Source organism: Oncorhynchus keta, chromosome 3 (genome assembly GCF_023373465.1).
Source record: "Oncorhynchus keta strain PuntledgeMale-10-30-2019 chromosome 3, Oket_V2, whole genome shotgun sequence".
In the NCBI taxonomy this organism is placed as follows: domain Eukaryota; kingdom Metazoa; phylum Chordata; class Actinopteri; order Salmoniformes; family Salmonidae; genus Oncorhynchus; species Oncorhynchus keta.
Genome location: NC_068423.1, coordinates 18,681,268 through 18,700,462, shown reverse-complemented (window position 1 = coordinate 18,700,462; position 19,195 = coordinate 18,681,268). Strand labels below are relative to the sequence as shown.

General features: G+C 45.6%; 1 long non-coding RNA gene across 6 annotated transcripts; it reads right to left on the bottom strand.

The window, feature by feature from the left end:
- Positions 1-1,153: 1,153 nt before the first annotated feature.
- LOC127914599 (uncharacterized) lies at positions 1,154-17,520 on the bottom strand. 6 transcript variants are annotated; one of them, XR_008088982.1, is made up of 5 exons: positions 16,945-17,520; positions 10,018-10,169; positions 8,330-8,405; positions 4,705-4,932; positions 1,154-1,560 (listed from the first exon to the last, which is right to left on the bottom strand). It is a non-coding gene; the product is annotated as an uncharacterized LOC127914599 (long non-coding RNA). The 6 variants fall into 6 exon arrangements; XR_008088981.1 differs by lacking the exon at positions 8,330-8,405; XR_008088986.1 differs by lacking the exon at positions 8,330-8,405 and having other exon boundaries at positions 10,094-10,169.
- Between the last annotated feature and the right edge of the window lie 1,675 nt (positions 17,521-19,195).

Sequence of the window (19,195 nt, the reverse complement as noted above, 5' to 3'; positions counted from 1 at the left end):
ACCTCTCTTCCACGATACTACCTCTCTTCCACGATACTACCTCTCTTCCACAATACTACCTCTCTTCCACAATACTACCTCTCTTCCACTATACAACCTCTCTTCCACGATACTACCTCTCTTCCACAATACTACCTCTCTTCCACAATACTACCTCTCTTCCACAATACAACCTATCTTCCACTATACAAACTCTCTTCCACAATACTACCTCTCTTCCACACTACAACCTCTCTTCCACAATACTACCTCTCTTCCACAATACTACCTCTCTTCCACAATACTACCTCTCTTCCATAATACTACCTCTCTTCCACACTACAACCTCTCTTCCACAATACTACCTCTCTTCCACACTACAACCTCTCTTCCACAATACTACCTCTCTTCCATGACAGAACCTCTCTTCCACGATACTACCTCTCTTCCACTATACTACCTCTCTTCCACAATACTACCTCTCTTCCACACTACAACCTCTCTTCCACAATACTACCTCTCTTCCATGACAGAACCTCTCTTCCACTATACTACCTCTCTTCCACACTACAACCTCTCTTCCACAATACTACCTCTCTTCCACAATACTACCTCTCTTCCATGACACTACCTCTCTTCCACGATACTATCTCTCTTCCACTATACAACCTCTCTTCCACGACACTACCTCTCTTCCACGATACTACCTCTCTTCCACGATACTACCTCTCTTCCACGATACAACCTCTCTTCCACGACACTACCTCTCTTCCACGATACTACCTCTCTTCCACAATACTACCTCTCTCCCATGACAGAAACTCTCTTCCACGATACAACCTCTCTTCCACGACACTACCTCTCTTCCACTATACTACCTCTCTTCCACAATACTACCTCTCTTCCACTATACTACCTCTCTTCCACTATACTACCTCTCTTCCACACTACAACCTCTCTTCCACAATACTACCTCTCTTCCACAATACTACCTCTCTTCCATGACACTACCTCTCTTCCACGATACTATCTCTCTTCCACTATACAACCTCTCTTCCACGGCACTACCTCTCTTCCACGATACTACCTCTCTTCCACGATACTACCTCTCTTCCACGATACAACCTCTCTTCCACGACACTACCTCTCTTCCACGATACTATCTCTCTTCCACAATACTACCTCTCTTCCACTATACTACCTCTCTTCCATGACACTACCTCTCTTCCACTATACTACCTCTCTCCCATGACAGAAACTCTCTTCCACGATACAACCTCTCTTCCACGACACTACCTCTCTTCCACTATACTACCTCTCTCCCATGACAGAAACTCTCTTCCACGACACTACCTCTCTTCCACGATACTACCTCTCTTCCACTATACTACCTCTCTCCCATGACAGAAACTCTCTTCCACGATACAACCTCTCTTCCACGACACTACCTCTCTTCCACTATACTACCTCTCTCCCATGACAGAAACTCTCTTCCACGACACTACCTCTCTTCCACTATACTACCTCTCTCCCATGACAGAAACTCTCTTCCACGACACTACCTCTCTTCCACGATACTACCTCTCTTCCACGACACTACCTCTCTTCCACGATACTACCTCTCTTCCACAATACTACCTCTCTCCCATGACAGAAACTCTCTTCCACGATACAACCTCTCTTCCACGACACTACCTCTCTTCCACAATACTACCTCTCTTCCACTATACTACCTCTCTTCCACACTACAACCTCTCTTCCACAATACTACCTCTCTTCCACAATACTACCTCTCTTCCACTATACTACCTCTCTTCCACTATACTACCTCTCTTCCACACTACAACCTCTCTTCCACAATACTACCTCTCTTCCACAATACTACCTCTCTTCCACAATACTACCTCTCTCCCATGACAGAAACTCTCTTCCACGATACAACCTCTCTTCCACGACACTACCTCTCTTCCACTATACTACCTCTCTTCCACAATACTACCTCTCTTCCACTATACTACCTCTCTTCCACTATACTACCTCTCTTCCACACTACAACCTCTCTTCCACAATACTACCTCTCTTCCACAATACTACCTCTCTTCCACAATACTACCTCTCTTCCACAATACTACCTCTCTTCCACAATACTACCTCTCTTCCACTATACTACCTCTCTTCCACTATACTACCTCTCTTCCACAATACAACCTCTCTTCCACAATACTACCTCTCTTCCACACTACAACCTCTCTTCCACAATACTACCTCTCTTCCACAATACTACCTCTCTTCCATGACACTACCTCTCTTCCACGATACTATCTCTCTTCCACTATACAACCTCTCTTCCACGGCACTACCTCTCTTCCACGATACTACCTCTCTTCCACGATACTACCTCTCTTCCACGATACAACCTCTCTTCCACGACACTACCTCTCTTCCACGATACTACCTCTCTTCCACAATACTACCTCTCTCCCATGACAGAAACTCTCTTCCACGATACAACCTCTCTTCCACGACACTACCTCTCTTCCACGATACTACCTCTCTCCACAATACTACCTCTCTTCCACGATACTACCTCTCTTCCACGATACAACCTCTCTTCCACGATACAACCTCTCTTCCACGACACTACCTCTCTTCCACAATACTACCTCTCTCCCATGACAGAAACTCTCTTCCACTATACTACCTCTCTTCCACACTACAACCTCTTCCACAATACTACCTCTCTTCCACAATACTACCTCTTTCCATGACACTACCTCTCTTCCACGATACTATCTCTCTTCCACTATACAACCTCTCTTCCACGACACTACCTCTTCCACGATACTACCTCTCTTCCACGATACTACCTCTCTTCCACGATACAACCTCTCTTCCACGACACTACCTCTCTTCCACGATACTACCTCTCTTCCACAATACTACCTCTCTTCCACTATACTACCTCTCTTCCATGACACTACCTCTCTTCCACTATACTACCTCTCTCCCATGACAGAAACTCTCTTCCACGATACAACCTCTCTTCCACGACACTACCTCTCTTCCACTATACTACCTCTCTCCCATGACAGAAACTCTCTTCCACAACACTACCTCTCTTCCACGATACTACCTCTCTTCCACTATACTATCTCTCTCCCATGACAGAAACTCTCTTCCACGACACTACCTCTCTTCCACGATACTACCTCTCTTCCACTATACTACCTCTCTCCCATGACAGAAACTCTCTTCCACCATACAACCTCTCTTCCACGACACTACCTCTCTTCCACTATACTACCTCTCTCCCATGACAGAAACTCTCTTCCACGACACTACCTCTCTTCCACGATACTACCTCTCTTTCCACGACACTACCTCTCTTCCACGATACTACCTCTCTTCCACAATACTACCTCTCCCATGACAGAAACTCTCTTCCACGATACAACCTCTCTTCCACGACACTACCTCTCTTCCACAATACTACCTCTCTTCCACTATACTACCTCTCTTCCACACTACAACCTCTCTTCCACAATACTACCTCTCTTCCACAATACTACCTCTCTTCCACTATACTACCTCTCTTCCACTATACTACCTCTCTTCCACACTACAACCTCTCTTCCACAATACTACCTCTCTTCCACAATACTACCTCTCTTCCACAATACTACCTCTCTCCCATGACAGAAACTCTCTTCCACGATACAACCTCTCTTCCACGACACTACCTCTCTTCCACTATACTACCTCTCTTCCACAATACTACCTCTCTTCCACTATACTACCTCTCTTCCACTATACTACCTCTCTTCCACACTACAACCTCTCTTCCACAATACTACCTCTTTCCACACTACAACCTCTCTTCCACAATACTACCTCTCTTCCACAATACTACCTCTCTTCCATGACACTACCTCTCTTCCACGATACTATCTCTCTTCCACTATACAACCTCTCTTCCACGGCACTACCTCTCTTCCACGATACTACCTCTCTTCCACGATACTACCTCTCTTCCACGATACAACCTCTCTTCCACGACACTACCTCTCTTCCACGATACTACCTCTCTTCCACAATACTACCTCTCTCCCATGACAGAAACTCTCTTCCATGATACAACCTCTCTTCCACGACACTACCTCTTCCACTATACTACCTCTCTTCCACAATACTACCTCTCTTCCACTATACTACCTCTCTTCCACACTACAACCTCTCTTCCACAATACTACCTCTCTTCCACAATACTACCTCTCTTCCATGACACTACCTCTCTTCCACTATACAACCTCTCTTCCACGACACTACCTCTCTTCCACGATACTACCTCTCTTCCACGATACTACCTCTCTTCCACGATACAACCTCTCTTCCACGACACTACCTCTCTTCCACTATACTACCTCTCTTCCACAATACTACCTCTCTTCCACTATACTACCTCTCTTCCACACTACTACCTCTCTTCCACAATACTACCTCTCTTCCATGACACTACCTCTCTTCCACGATACTATCTCTCTTCCACTATACAACCTCTCTTCCACGACACTACCTCTCTTCCACGATACTACCTCTCTTCCACGATACTACCTCTCTTCCACGATACAACCTCTCTTCCACGACACTACCTCTCTTCCACGATACTACCTCTCTTCCACAATACTACCTCTCTTCCACTATACTACCTCTCTTCCATGACACTACCTCTCTTCCACTATACTACCTCTCTCCCATGACAGAAACTCTCTTCCACGATACAACCTCTCTTCCACGACACTACCTCTCTTCCACTATACTACCTCTCTCCCATGACAGAAACTCTCTTCCACGACACTACCTCTCTTCCACGATACTACCTCTCTTCCACTATACTACCTCTCTCCCATGACAGAAACTCTCTTCCACGATACAACCTCTCTTCCACGACACTACCTCTTTCCACTATACTACCTCTCTCCCATGACAGAAACTCTCTTCCACGATACAACCTCTCTTCCACGACACTACCTCTCTTCCACTATACTACCTCTCTCCCATGACAGAAACTCTCTTCCACGATACTACCTTCCATCTCTCTTCCACGATACTACCTCTTCCACTATACTACTTCCACCACACTACCTCTCTTCCACATACTACCTCTCTTCCACAATACTACCTCTTCTCCCATGACAGAAACTCTCTTCCACGATAACCTCTCTTCCAACCTCTCTTCCACGATACTACCTCTCTTCCACAATACTACCTCCACTCTTCCACTATACTACCTCTCTTCCACACTACAACCTCTCTTCCACAATACTACCTCTCTTCCACAATACTACCTCTCTTCCACCTACCTCTTCCACTATACTACCTCTCTTCCACTATACAACCTCTCTTCCACACTACAACCCACGATACTCTTCCACGATACTACCTCTTCCACTATACAACCTCTTCACAATACTACCTCTCTTCCACAATACTACCTCTCTCCCATGACAGAAACTCTCTTCCACGATGCAACCTCTCTTCCACGACACTACCTCTCTTCCACTATACTACCTCTCTTCCACAATACTACCTCTCTTCCACTATACTACCTCTCTTCCACTATAACCTACAACCTCTCTTCCACAATACTACCTCTCTTCCACACTTCAACCTCTCTTCCACAATACTACCTCTCTTCCACAATACTACCTCTCTCCATGACACTACCTCTCTTCCACTATACAACCTCTCTTCCACTATACAACCTCTCTTCCACGGCACTACCTCTCTTCCACGATACTACCTCTCTTCCACGATACTACCTCTCTTTCCACGATACAACCTCTCTTCCACGACACTACCTCTCTTCCACGATACTACCTCTCTTCCACAATACTACCTCTCTCCCATGACAGAAACTCCACTATACTTCCTTGATACAACCTCTCTTCCACGACACTACCTCTCTTCCACTATACTACCTCTCTTCCACAATACTACCTCTTCCACTCTCTTCCACGATACTACCTCTTTTCCACACTACAACCTCTCTTCCACAATACTACCTCTCTTCCACACTACTACCTCTCTTCCATGATACTACCTCTCTTCCACGATACTATCTCTCTTTCCACTACAACCTCTCTTCCACAACCTCTCTTCCACGATACTACCTCAGAAACTCTCTTCCACGATACTACCTCTCTTCCACGATACTACCTCTCTTCCACGATACAACCTCTCTTCCACACTACACTACCTCTCTTCCACAATACTACTACCTCTCTCCACAATACAGAACCTCTTCCACGATACTACCTCTCTTCCACACTCCACTATACCTACAATACTACCTTCCCACAATACAACCTCTCTTCCACGACACTACCTCTCTTCCACTATACCTACCTCTCTTCCACACTATACTACCTCTCTTCCATGACAGAACCTCTCTTCCACTATACTACCTCTCTTCCACACTACAACCTCTCTTCCACAATACTACCTCTCTTCCACAATACTACCTCTCTTCCACAATACTACCTCTCTTCCACGACACTACCTCTTTCCACGATACTTCCACTATACAACCTCTCTTCCACGACACTACCTCTCTTCCACGATACTACCTCTCTCTTCTTCCACGATACTACCTCTCTTCCACGATACAACCTACAACCTCTTCCACGACACTACCTCTCTTCACGATACTACCTCTTTCCACAATACTACCTCTCTCCACATACTAAACTCTCTTCCACGATACAACCTCTCTTCCACGACACTACCTCTCTTCCACTATACTACCTCTCTTCCACAATACTACCTCTCTTCCACTATACTACCTCTCTTCCACACTCTTTCCACAACTACCTCTTCCACAATACTACCTCTCTTCCACAATACTACCTCTCTTCCATGACAAACTCTCTTCCTACTCTTCCACTACTACCTCTTTCCACTATACCTCTCTTCCACAATACTACCTCTCTTCCACTATACTACCTCTCTTCCACTATACTACAACCTCTCTTCCACAATACTACCTCTTCCACACTACAACCTCTCTTCCACAATACTACCTCTCTTCCATGACAGAACCTCTCTTCCACGATACTACCTCTCTTCCACTATACTACCTCTCTTCCACAATACTACCTCTCTTCCACACTACAACCTTTCTTCCACAATACTACCTCTCTTCCATGACAGAACCTCTCTTCCACTATACTACCTCTCTTCCACACTACAACCTCTCTTCCACAATACTACCTCTCTTTCACAATACTACCTCTCTTCCATGACACTACCTCTCTTCCACGATACTATCTCTCTTCCACTATACAACCTCTCTTCCACGACACTACCTCTCTTCCACGATACTTTCTCTCTTCCACGATACTACCTCTCTTCCACGATACAACCTCTCTTCCACGACACTACCTCTCTTCCACGATACTACCTCTCTTCCACAATACTACCTACTCTCCCATGACAGAAACTCTCTTCCACGATACAACCTCTTTCCACGACACTACCTCTCTTCCACTATACTACCTCTCTTCCACAATACTACCTCTCTTCCACTATACTACCTCTCTTCCACACTACAACCTCTCTTCCACAATACTACCTCTCTTCCACAATACTACCTCTCTTCCATGACACTACCTCTCTTCCACTATACTACCTCTCTTCCACAATACTACCTCTCTTCCACTATACTACCTCTCTTCCACTATACTACAACCTCTTTCCACAATACTACCTCTCTTCCACACTACAACCTCTCTTCCACAATACTACCTCTTTCCACAATACTATCTCTCTTCCATGACACTACCTCTCTTCCACTATACAACCTCTCTTCCACTATACAACCTCTCTTCCACGGCACTACCTCTCTTCCACGATACTACCTCTCTTCCACGATACTACCTCTCTTCCACGATACAACCTCTCTTCCACGACACTACCTCTCTTCCACGATACTACCTCTCTTCCACAATACTACCTCTCTCCCATGACAGAAACTCTCTTCCATGATACAACCTCTTCCACGACACTACCTCTCTTCCACTATACTACCTCTCTTCCACAATACTACCTCTCTTCCACTATACTACCTCTCTTCCACACTACAACCTCTTTCCACAATACTACCTCTCTTCCACTATACAACCTCTCTTCCACTATACTACCTCTCTTCCATGACACTACCTCTCTTCCACTATACTACCTCTCTCCCATGACAGAAACTCTCTTCCACGATACAACCTCTCTTCCACGACACTACCTCTCTTCCACTATACTACCTCTCTCCCATGACAGAAACTCTCTTCCACGACACTACCTCTCTTCCACTATACTACCTCTCTCCCATGACAGAAACTCTCTTCCACGACACTACCTCTCTTCCACGATACTACCTCTCTTCCACGACACTACCTCTCTTCCACGATACTACCTCTCTTCCACAATACTACCTCTCTCCCATGACAGAAACTCTCTTCCACGATACAACCTCTCTTCCACGACACTACCTCTCTTCCACAATACTACCTCTCTTCCACTATACTACCTCTCTTCCACACTACAACCTCTCTTCCACAATACTACCTCTCTTCCACAATACTACCTCTCTTCCACTATACTACCTCTCTTCCACTATACTACCTCTCTTCCACACTACAACCTCTCTTCCACAATACTACCTCTCTTCCACAATACTACCTCTCTCCCATGACAGAAACTCTCTTCCACGATACAACCTCTCTTCCACGACACTACCTCTCTTCCACTATACTACCTCTCTTCCACAATACTACCTCTCTTCCACTATACTACCTCTCTTCCACTATACTACCTCTCTTCCACACTACAACCTCTCTTCCACAATACTACCTCTCTTCCACACTACAACCTCTCTTCCACAATACTACCTCTCTTCCACAATACTACCTCTTCCACAATACTACCTCTCTTCCACTATACTACCTCTCTTCCACTATACTACCTCTCTTCCACACTACAACCTCTCTTCCACAATACTACCTCTCTTCCACACTACAACCTCTCTTCCACAATACTACCTCTCTTCCACAATACTACCTCTCTTCCATGACACTACCTCTCTTCCACGATACTATCTCTCTCCACTATACAACCTCTCTTCCACGGCACTACCTCTCTTCCACGATACTACCTCTCTTCCACGATACTATCTCTCTTCCACGATACAACCTCTCTTCCACGACACTACCTCTCTTCCACGATACTACCTCTCTTCCACAATACTACCTCTCTCCCATGACAGAAACTCTCTTCCATGATACAACCTCTCTTCCACGACACTACCTCTCTTCCACGATACTACCTCTCTCCCACAATACTACCTCTCTTCCACGATACTACCTCTCTTCCACGATACAACCTCTCTTCCACGATACAACCTCTCTTCCACGACACTACCTCTCTTCCACAATACTACCTCTCTCCCATGACAGAAACTCTCTTCCACTATACTACCTCTCTTCCACACTACAACCTCTCTTCCACAATACTACCTCTCTTCCACAATACTACCTCTCTTCCATGACACTACCTCTCTTCCACGATACTATCTCTCTTCCACTATACAACCTCTCTTCCACGACACTACCTCTCTTCCACGATACTACCTCTCTTCCACGATACTACCTCTCTTCCACGATACAACCTCTCTTCCACGACACTACCTCTCTTCCACGATACTACCTCTCTTCCACAATACTACCTCTCTTCCACTATACTACCTCTCTTCCATGACACTACCTCTCTTCCACTATACTACCTCTCTCCCATGACAGAAACTCTCTTCCACGATACAACCTCTCTTCCACGACACTACCTCTCTTCCACTATACTACCTCTCTCCCATGACAGAAACTCTCTTCCACAACACTACCTCTCTTCCACGATACTACCTCTCTTCCACTATACTATCTCTCTCCCATGACAGAAACTCTCTTCCACGATACAACCTCTCTTCCACGACACTACCTCTCTTCCACTATACTACCTCTCTCCCATGACAGAAACTCTCTTCCACGATACAACCTCTCTTCCACGACACTACCTCTCTTCCACTATACTACCTCTCTCCCATGACAGAAACTCTCTTCCACGACACTACCTCTCTTCCACGATACTACCTCTCTTCCACGACACTACCTCTCTTCCACGATACTACCTCTCTTCCACAATACTACCTCTCTCCCATGACAGAAACTCTCTTCCACGATACAACCTCTCTTCCACGACACTACCTCTCTTCCACAATACTACCTCTCTTCCACTATACTACCTCTCTTCCACACTACAACCTCTCTTCCACAATACTACCTCTCTTCCACAATACTACCTCTCTTCCACTATACTACCTCTCTTCCACTATACTACCTCTCTTCCACACTACAACCTCTCTTCCACAATACTACCTCTCTTCCACAATACTACCTCTCTTCCACAATACTACCTCTCTCCCATGACAGAAACTCTCTTCCACGATACAACCTCTCTTCCACGACACTACCTCTCTTCCACTATACTACCTCTCTTCCACAATACTACCTCTCTTCCACTATACTACCTCTCTTCCACTATACTACCTCTCTTCCACACTACAACCTCTCTTCCACAATACTACCTCTCTTCCACACTACAACCTCTCTTCCACAATACTACCTCTCTTCCACAATACTACCTCTCTTCCATGACACTACCTCTCTTCCACGATACTATCTCTCTTCCACTATACAACCTCTCTTCCACGGCACTACCTCTCTTCCACGATACTACCTCTCTTCCACGATACTACCTCTCTTCCACGATACAACCTCTCTTCCACGACACTACCTCTCTTCCACGATACTACCTCTCTTCCACAATACTACCTCTCTCCCATGACAGAAACTCTCTTCCATGATACAACCTCTTCCACGACACTACCTCTCTTCCACTATACTACCTCTCTTCCACAATACTACCTCTCTTCCACTATACTACCTCTCTTCCACACTACAACCTCTCTTCCACAATACTACCTCTCTTCCACAATACTACCTCTCTTCCATGACACTACCTCTCTTCCACGATACTATCTCTCTTCCACTATACAACCTCTCTTCCACGACACTACCTCTCTTCCACGATACTACCTCTCTTCCACGATACTACCTCTCTTCCACGATACAACCTCTCTTCCACGACACTACCTCTCTTCCACTATACTACCTCTCTTCCACAATACTACCTCTCTTCCACTATACTACCTCTCTTCCACACTACAACCTCTCTTCCACAATACTACCTCTCTTCCACAATACTACCTCTCTTCCATGACACTACCTCTCTTCCACGATACTATCTCTCTTCCACTATACAACCTCTCTTCCACGACACTACCTCTCTTCCACGATACTACCTCTCTTCCACGATACTACCTCTCTTCCACGATACAACCTCTCTTCCACGACACTACCTCTCTTCCACGATACTACCTCTCTTCCACAATACTACCTCTCTTCCACTATACTACCTCTCTTCCATGACACTACCTCTCTTCCACTATACTACCTCTCTCCCATGACAGAAACTCTCTTCCACGATACAACCTCTCTTCCACGACACTACCTCTCTTCCACTATACTACCTCTCTCCCATGACAGAAACTCTCTTCCACTATACTACCTCTCTTCCACGCTACAACCTCTCTTCCACAATACTACCTCTCTTCCACAATACTACCTCTCTTCCACGACACTACCTCTCTTCCACTATACTATCTCTCTCCCATGACAGAAACTCTCTTCCACGATACAACCTCTCTTCCACGACACTACCTCTCTTCCACTATACTACCTCTCTCCCATGACAGAAACTCTCTTCCACGACACTACCTCTCTTCCACGATACTACCTCTCTTCCACGACACTACCTCTCTTCCACGATACTACCTCTCTTCCATAATACTACCTCTCTCCCATGACAGAAACTCTCTTCCACGATACAACCTCTCTTCCACGACACTACCTCTTTCCACAATACTACCTCTCTTCCACTATACTACCTCTCTTCCACACTACAACCTCTCTTCCACAATACTACCTCTCTTCCACAATACTACCTCTCTTCCACTATACTACCTCTCTTCCACTATACTACCTCTCTTCCACACTACAACCTCTTTCCACAATACTACCTCTCTTCCACAATACTACCTCTCTTCCACAATACTACCTCTCTCCCATGACAGAAACTCTTTCCACGATGCAACCTCTCTTCCACGACACTACCTCTCTTCCACTATACTACCTCTCTTCCACACTACAACCTCTCTTCCACAATACTACCTCTTTCCACAATACTACCTCTCTTCCACTATACTACCTCTCTTCCACTATACTACCTCTCTTCCACACTACAACCTCTCTTCCACAATACTACCTCTCTTCCACAATACTACCTCTCTTCCACAATACTACCTCTCTCCCATGACAGAAACTCTCTTCCACGATGCAACCTCTCTTCCACGACACTACCTCTCTTCCACTATACTACCTCTCTTCCACAATACTACCTCTTCCACTATACTACCTCTCTTCCACTATACTACAACCTCTCTTCCACAATACTACCTCTCTTCCACACTACAACCTCTCTTCCACAATACTACCTCTCTTCCACACTACAACCTCTCTTCCACAATACTACCTCTCTTCCACAATACTACCTCTCTTCCATGACACTACCTCTCTTCCACTATACAACCTCTTTCCACTATACAACCTCTCTTCCACGGCACTACCTCTCTTCCACGATACTACCTCTCTTCCACGATACTACCTCTCTTCCACGATACAACCTCTCTTCCACGACACTACCTCTCTTCCACGATACTACCTCTCTTCCACAATACTACCTCTCTCCCATGACAGAAACTCTCTTCCATGATACAACCTCTCTTCCACGACACTACCTCTCTTCCACTATACTACCTCTCTTCCACAATACTACCTCTCTTCCACTATACTACCTCTCTTCCACACTACAACCTCTCTTCCACAATACTACCTCTCTTCCACAATACTACCTCTCTTCCATGACACTACCTCTCTTCCACTATACAACCTCTCTTCCACGACACTACCTCTCTTCCACGATACTACCTCTCTTCCACGATACTACCTCTCTTCCACGATACAACCTCTCTTCCACGACACTACCTCTCTTCCACTATACTACCTCTCTTCCACAATACTACCTCTCTTCCACGATACTACCTCTCTTCCACGATACAACCTCTCTTCCACGATACAACCTCTCTTCCACGACACTACCTCTCTTCCACAATACTACCTCTCTCCCATGACAGAAACTCTCTTCCACGATACTACCTCTCTTCCACAATACTACCTCTCTTCCACAATACTACCTCTCTTCCATGACACTACCTCTCTTCCACGATACTATCTCTTTCCACTATACAACCTCTCTTCCACGACACTACCTCTCTTCCACGATACTACCTCTCTTCCACGATACTACCTCTCTTCCACGATACTACCTCTCTTCCACGATACTACCTCTCTTCCACGATACTACCTCTCTTCCACGATACTACCTCTCTTCCACGATACAACCTCTCTTCCACGATACTACCTCTCTTCCACGATACAACCTCTCTTCCACGACACTACCTCTCTTCCACGATACTACCTCTCTCCCATGACAGAAACTCTCTTCCACGATACAACCTCTCTTCCACGACACTACCTCTCTTCCACGATACTACCTCTCTTCCACAATACTACCTCTCTTCCACAATACTACCTCTCTTCCACTATACAAACTCTCTTCCACAATACTACCTCTCTTCCACACTACAACCTCTCTTCCACAATACTACCTCTCTTCCACAATACTACCTCTCTTCCACAATACTACCTCTCTTCCACACTACAACCTCTCTTCCACAATACTACCTCTCTTCCACACTACAACCTCTCTTCCACAATACTACCTCTCTTCCATGACAGAACCTCTCTTCCACGATACTACCTCTCTTCCACTATACTACCTCTCTTCCACAATACTACCTCTCTTCCACACTACAACCTCTCTTCCACAATACTACCTCTCTTCCATGACAGAACCTCTCTTCCACTATACTACCTCTCTTCCACACTACAACCTCTCTTCCACAATACTACCTCTCTTTCACAATACTACCTCTCTTCCATGACACTACCTCTCTTCCACGATACTATCTCTCTTCCACTATACAACCTCTCTTCCACGACACTACCTCTCTTCCACGATACTTTCTCTCTTCCACGATACTACCTCTCTTCCACGATACAACCTCTCTTCCACGACACTACCTCTCTTCCACGATACTACCTCTCTTCCACAATACTACCTCTCTCCCATGACAGAAACTCTCTTCCACGATACAACCTCTCTCCACGACACTACCTCTCTTCCACTATACTACCTCTCTTCCACAATACTACCTCTCTTCCACTATACTACCTCTCTTCCACACTACAACCTCTCTTCCACAATACTACCTCTCTTCCACAATACTACCTCTCTTCCATGACACTACCTCTCTTCCACTATACTACCTCTCTTCCACAATACTACCTCTCTTCCACTATACTACCTCTCTTCCACTATACTACAACCTCTCTTCCACAATACTACCTCTCTTCCACACTACAACCTCTCTTCCACAATACTACCTCTCTTCCACAATACTATCTCTCTTCCATGACACTACCTCTCTTCCACTATACAACCTCTCTTCCACTATACAACCTCTCTTCCACGGCACTACCTCTCTTCCACGATACTACCTCTCTTCCACGATACTACCTCTCTTCCACGATACAACCTCTCTTCCACGACACTACCTCTCTTCCACGATACTACCTCTCTTCCACAATACTACCTCTCTCCCATGACAGAAACTCTCTTCCATGATACAACCTCTCTTCCACGACACTACCTCTCTTCCACTATACTACCTCTCTTCCACAATACTACCTCTCTTCCACTATACTACCTCTCTTCCACACTACAACCTCTTTCCACAATACTACCTCTCTTCCACAATACTACCTCTCTTCCATGACACTACCTCTCTTCCACGATACTATCTCTCTTCCACTATACAACCTCTCTTCCACGACACTACCTCTCTTCCACGATACTACCTCTCTTCCACGATACTACCTCTCTTCCACGATACAACCTCTCTTCCACGACACTACCTCTCTTCCACGATACTACCTCTCTCCCACAATACTACCTCTCTTCCACGATACTACCTCTCTTCCACGATACAACCTCTCTTCCACGATACAACCTCTCTTCCACGACACTACCTCTCTTCCACAATACTACCTCTCTCCCATGACAGAAACTCTCTTCCACTATACTACCTCTCTTCCACACTACAACCTCTCTTCCACAATACTACCTCTCTTCCACAATACTACCTCTCTTCCACAATACTACCTCTCTTCCATGACACTACCTCTCTTCCACGATACTATCTCTCTTCCACTATACAACCTCTCTTCCACGACACTACCTCTCTTCCACGATACTACCTCTCTTCCACGATACTACCTCTCTTCCACGATACTACCTCTCTTCCACGATACTACCTCTCTTCCACGATACTACCTCTCTTCCACGATACTACCTCTCTTCCACGATACAACCTCTCTTCCACGATACTACCTCTCTTCCACGATACTACCTCTCTTCCACGACACTACCTCTCTTCCACGATACTACCTCTCTCCCATGACAGAAACTCTCTTCCACGATACAACCTCTCTTCCACGACACTACCTCTTTCCACGATACTACCTCTCTTCCACAATACTACCTCTCTTCCACAATACTACCTCTCTTCCACTATACAAACTCTCTTCCACAATACTACCTCTCTTCCACAATACTACCTCTCTTCCACACTACAACCTCTCTTCCACAATACTACCTCTCTTCCACAATACTACCTCTCTTCCACAATACTACCTCTCTTCCACACTACAACCTCTCTTCCACAATACTACCTCTCTTCCACACTACAACCTCTCTTCCACAATACTACCTCTCTTCCATGACAGAACCTCTCTTCCACGATACTACCTCTCTTCCACTATACTACCTCTCTTCCACAATACTACCTCTTTCCACACTACAACCTCTCTTCCACAATACTACCTCTCTTCCATGACAGAACCTCTCTTCCACTATACTACCTCTCTTCCACACTACAACCTCTCTTCCACAATACTACCTCTCTTTCACAATACTACCTCTCTTCCATGACACTACCTCTCTTCCACGATACTATCTCTCTTCCACTATACAACCTCTCTTCCACGACACTACCTCTCTTCCACGATACTTTCTCTCTTCCACGATACTATCTCTCTTCCACGATACAACCTCTCTTCCACGACACTACCTCTCTTCCACGATACTACCTCTCTTCCACAATACTACCTCTCTCCCATGACAGAAACTCTCTTCCACGATACAACCTCTCTTCCACGACACTACCTCTCTTCCACTATACTACCTCTCTTCCACAATACTACCTCTCTTCCACTATACTACCTCTCTTCCACACTACAACCTCTCTTCCACAATACTACCTCTCTTCCACAATACTACCTCTCTTCCATGACACTACCTCTCTTCCACGATACTATCTCTCTTCCACTATACAACCTCTCTTCCACGACACTACCTCTCTTCCACGATACTACCTCTCTTCCACGATACTACCTCTCTTCCACGATACAACCTCTCTTCCACGACACTACCTCTCTTCCACGATACTACCTCTCTTCCACAATACTACCTCTCTTCCACTATACTACCTCTCTTCCATGACACTACCTCTCTTCCACTATACTACCTCTCTCCCATGACAGAAACTCTCTTCCACGATACAACCTCTCTTCCACGACACTACCTCTCTTCCACTATACTACCTCTCTCCCATGACAGAAACTCTCTTCCACGACACTACCTCTCTTCCACGATACTACCTCTCTTCCACTATACTACCTCTCTCCCATGACAGAAACTCTCTTCCACGATACAACCTCTCTTCCACGACACTACCTCTCTTCCACTATACTACCTCTCTCCCATGACAGAAACTCTCTTCCACGATACAACCTCTCTTCCACGACACTACCTCTCTTCCACTATACTACCTCTCTCCCATGACAGAAACTCTCTTCCACGACACTACCTCTCTTCCACGATACTACCTCTCTTCCACGACACTACCTCTCTTCCACGATACTACCTCTCTTCCACAATACTACCTCTCTCCCATGACAGAAACTCTCTTCCACGATACAACCTCTCTTCCACGACACTACCTCTCTTCCACAATACTACCTCTCTTCCACTATACTACCTCTCTTCCACACTACAACCTCTCTTCCACAATACTACCTCTCTTCCACAATACTACCTCTCTTTCCACTATACTACCTCTCTTCCACTATACTACCTCTCTTCCACACTACAACCTCTCTTCCACAATACTACCTCTCTTCCACAATACTACCTCTCTTCCACAGTACTAACTCTCTCCCATGACAGAAACTCTCTTCCACGATACAACCTCTCTTCCACGACACTACCTCTCTTCCACTATACTACCTCTCTTCCACAATACTACCTCTCTTCCACTATACTACCTCTCTTCCACTATACTACCTCTCTTCCACACTACAACCTCTCTTCCACAATACTACCTCTCTTCCACACTACAACCTCTCTTCCACAATACTACCTCTCTTCCACAATACTACCTCTCTTCCATGACACTACCTCTCTTCCACGATACTATCTCTCTTCCACTATACAACCTCTCTTCCACGGCACTACCTCTCTTCCACGATACTACCTCTCTTCCACGATACTACCTCTCTTCCACGATACAACCTCTCTTCCACGACACTACCTCTCTTCCACGATACTACCTCTCTTCCACAATACTACCTCTCTCCCATGACAGAAACTCTCTTCCATGATACAACCTCTCTTCCACGACACTACCTCTCTTCCACAATACTACCTCTCTTCCACAATACTACCTCTCTTCCATGACACTACCTCTCTTCCACGATACTACCTCTCTTCCACTATACAACCTCTCTTCCACGACACTACCTCTCTTCCACGATACTACCTCTCTTCCACGATACTACCTCTCTTCCACGATACAACCTCTCTTCCACGACACTACCTCTCTTCCACAATACTACCTCTCTCCCATGACAGAAACTCTCTTCCACTATACTACCTCTCTTCCACACTACAACCTCTCTTCCACAATACTACCTCTCTTCCACAATACTACCTCTCTTCCATGACACTACCTCTCTTCCACGATACTATCTCTCTTCCACTATACAACCTCTCTTCCACGACACTACCTCTCTTCCACGATACTACCTCTCTTCCACGATACTACCTCTCTTCCACGATACAACCTCTCTTCCACGACACTACCTCTCTTCCACGATACTACCTCTCTCCCACAATACTACCTCTCTTCCACGATACTACCTCTCTTCCACGATACAACCTCTCTTCCACGATACAACCTCTCTTCCACGACACTACCTCTCTTCCACGACACTACCTCTCTTCCACAATACTACCTCTCTCCCATGACAGAAACTCTCTTCCACTATACTACCTCTCTTCCACACTACAACCTCTCTTCCACAATACTACCTCTCTTCCACAATACTACCTCTCTTCCATGACACTACCTCTCTTCCACGATACTATCTCTCTTCCACTATACAACCTCTCTTCCACGACACTACCTCTCTTCCACGATACTACCTCTCTTCCACGATACTACCTCTCTTCCACGATACAACCTCTCTTCCACGACACTACCTCTCTTCCACGATACTACCTCTCTTCCACGATACTACCTCTCTTCCACGATACTACCTCTCTTCCACGATACTACCTCTCTTCCACGATACTACCTCTCTTCCACGATACAACCTCTCTTCCACGATACTACCTCTCTTCCACGATACTACCTCTCTTCCACGATACAACCTCTCTTCCACGACACTACCTCTCTTCCACGATACTACCTCTCTCC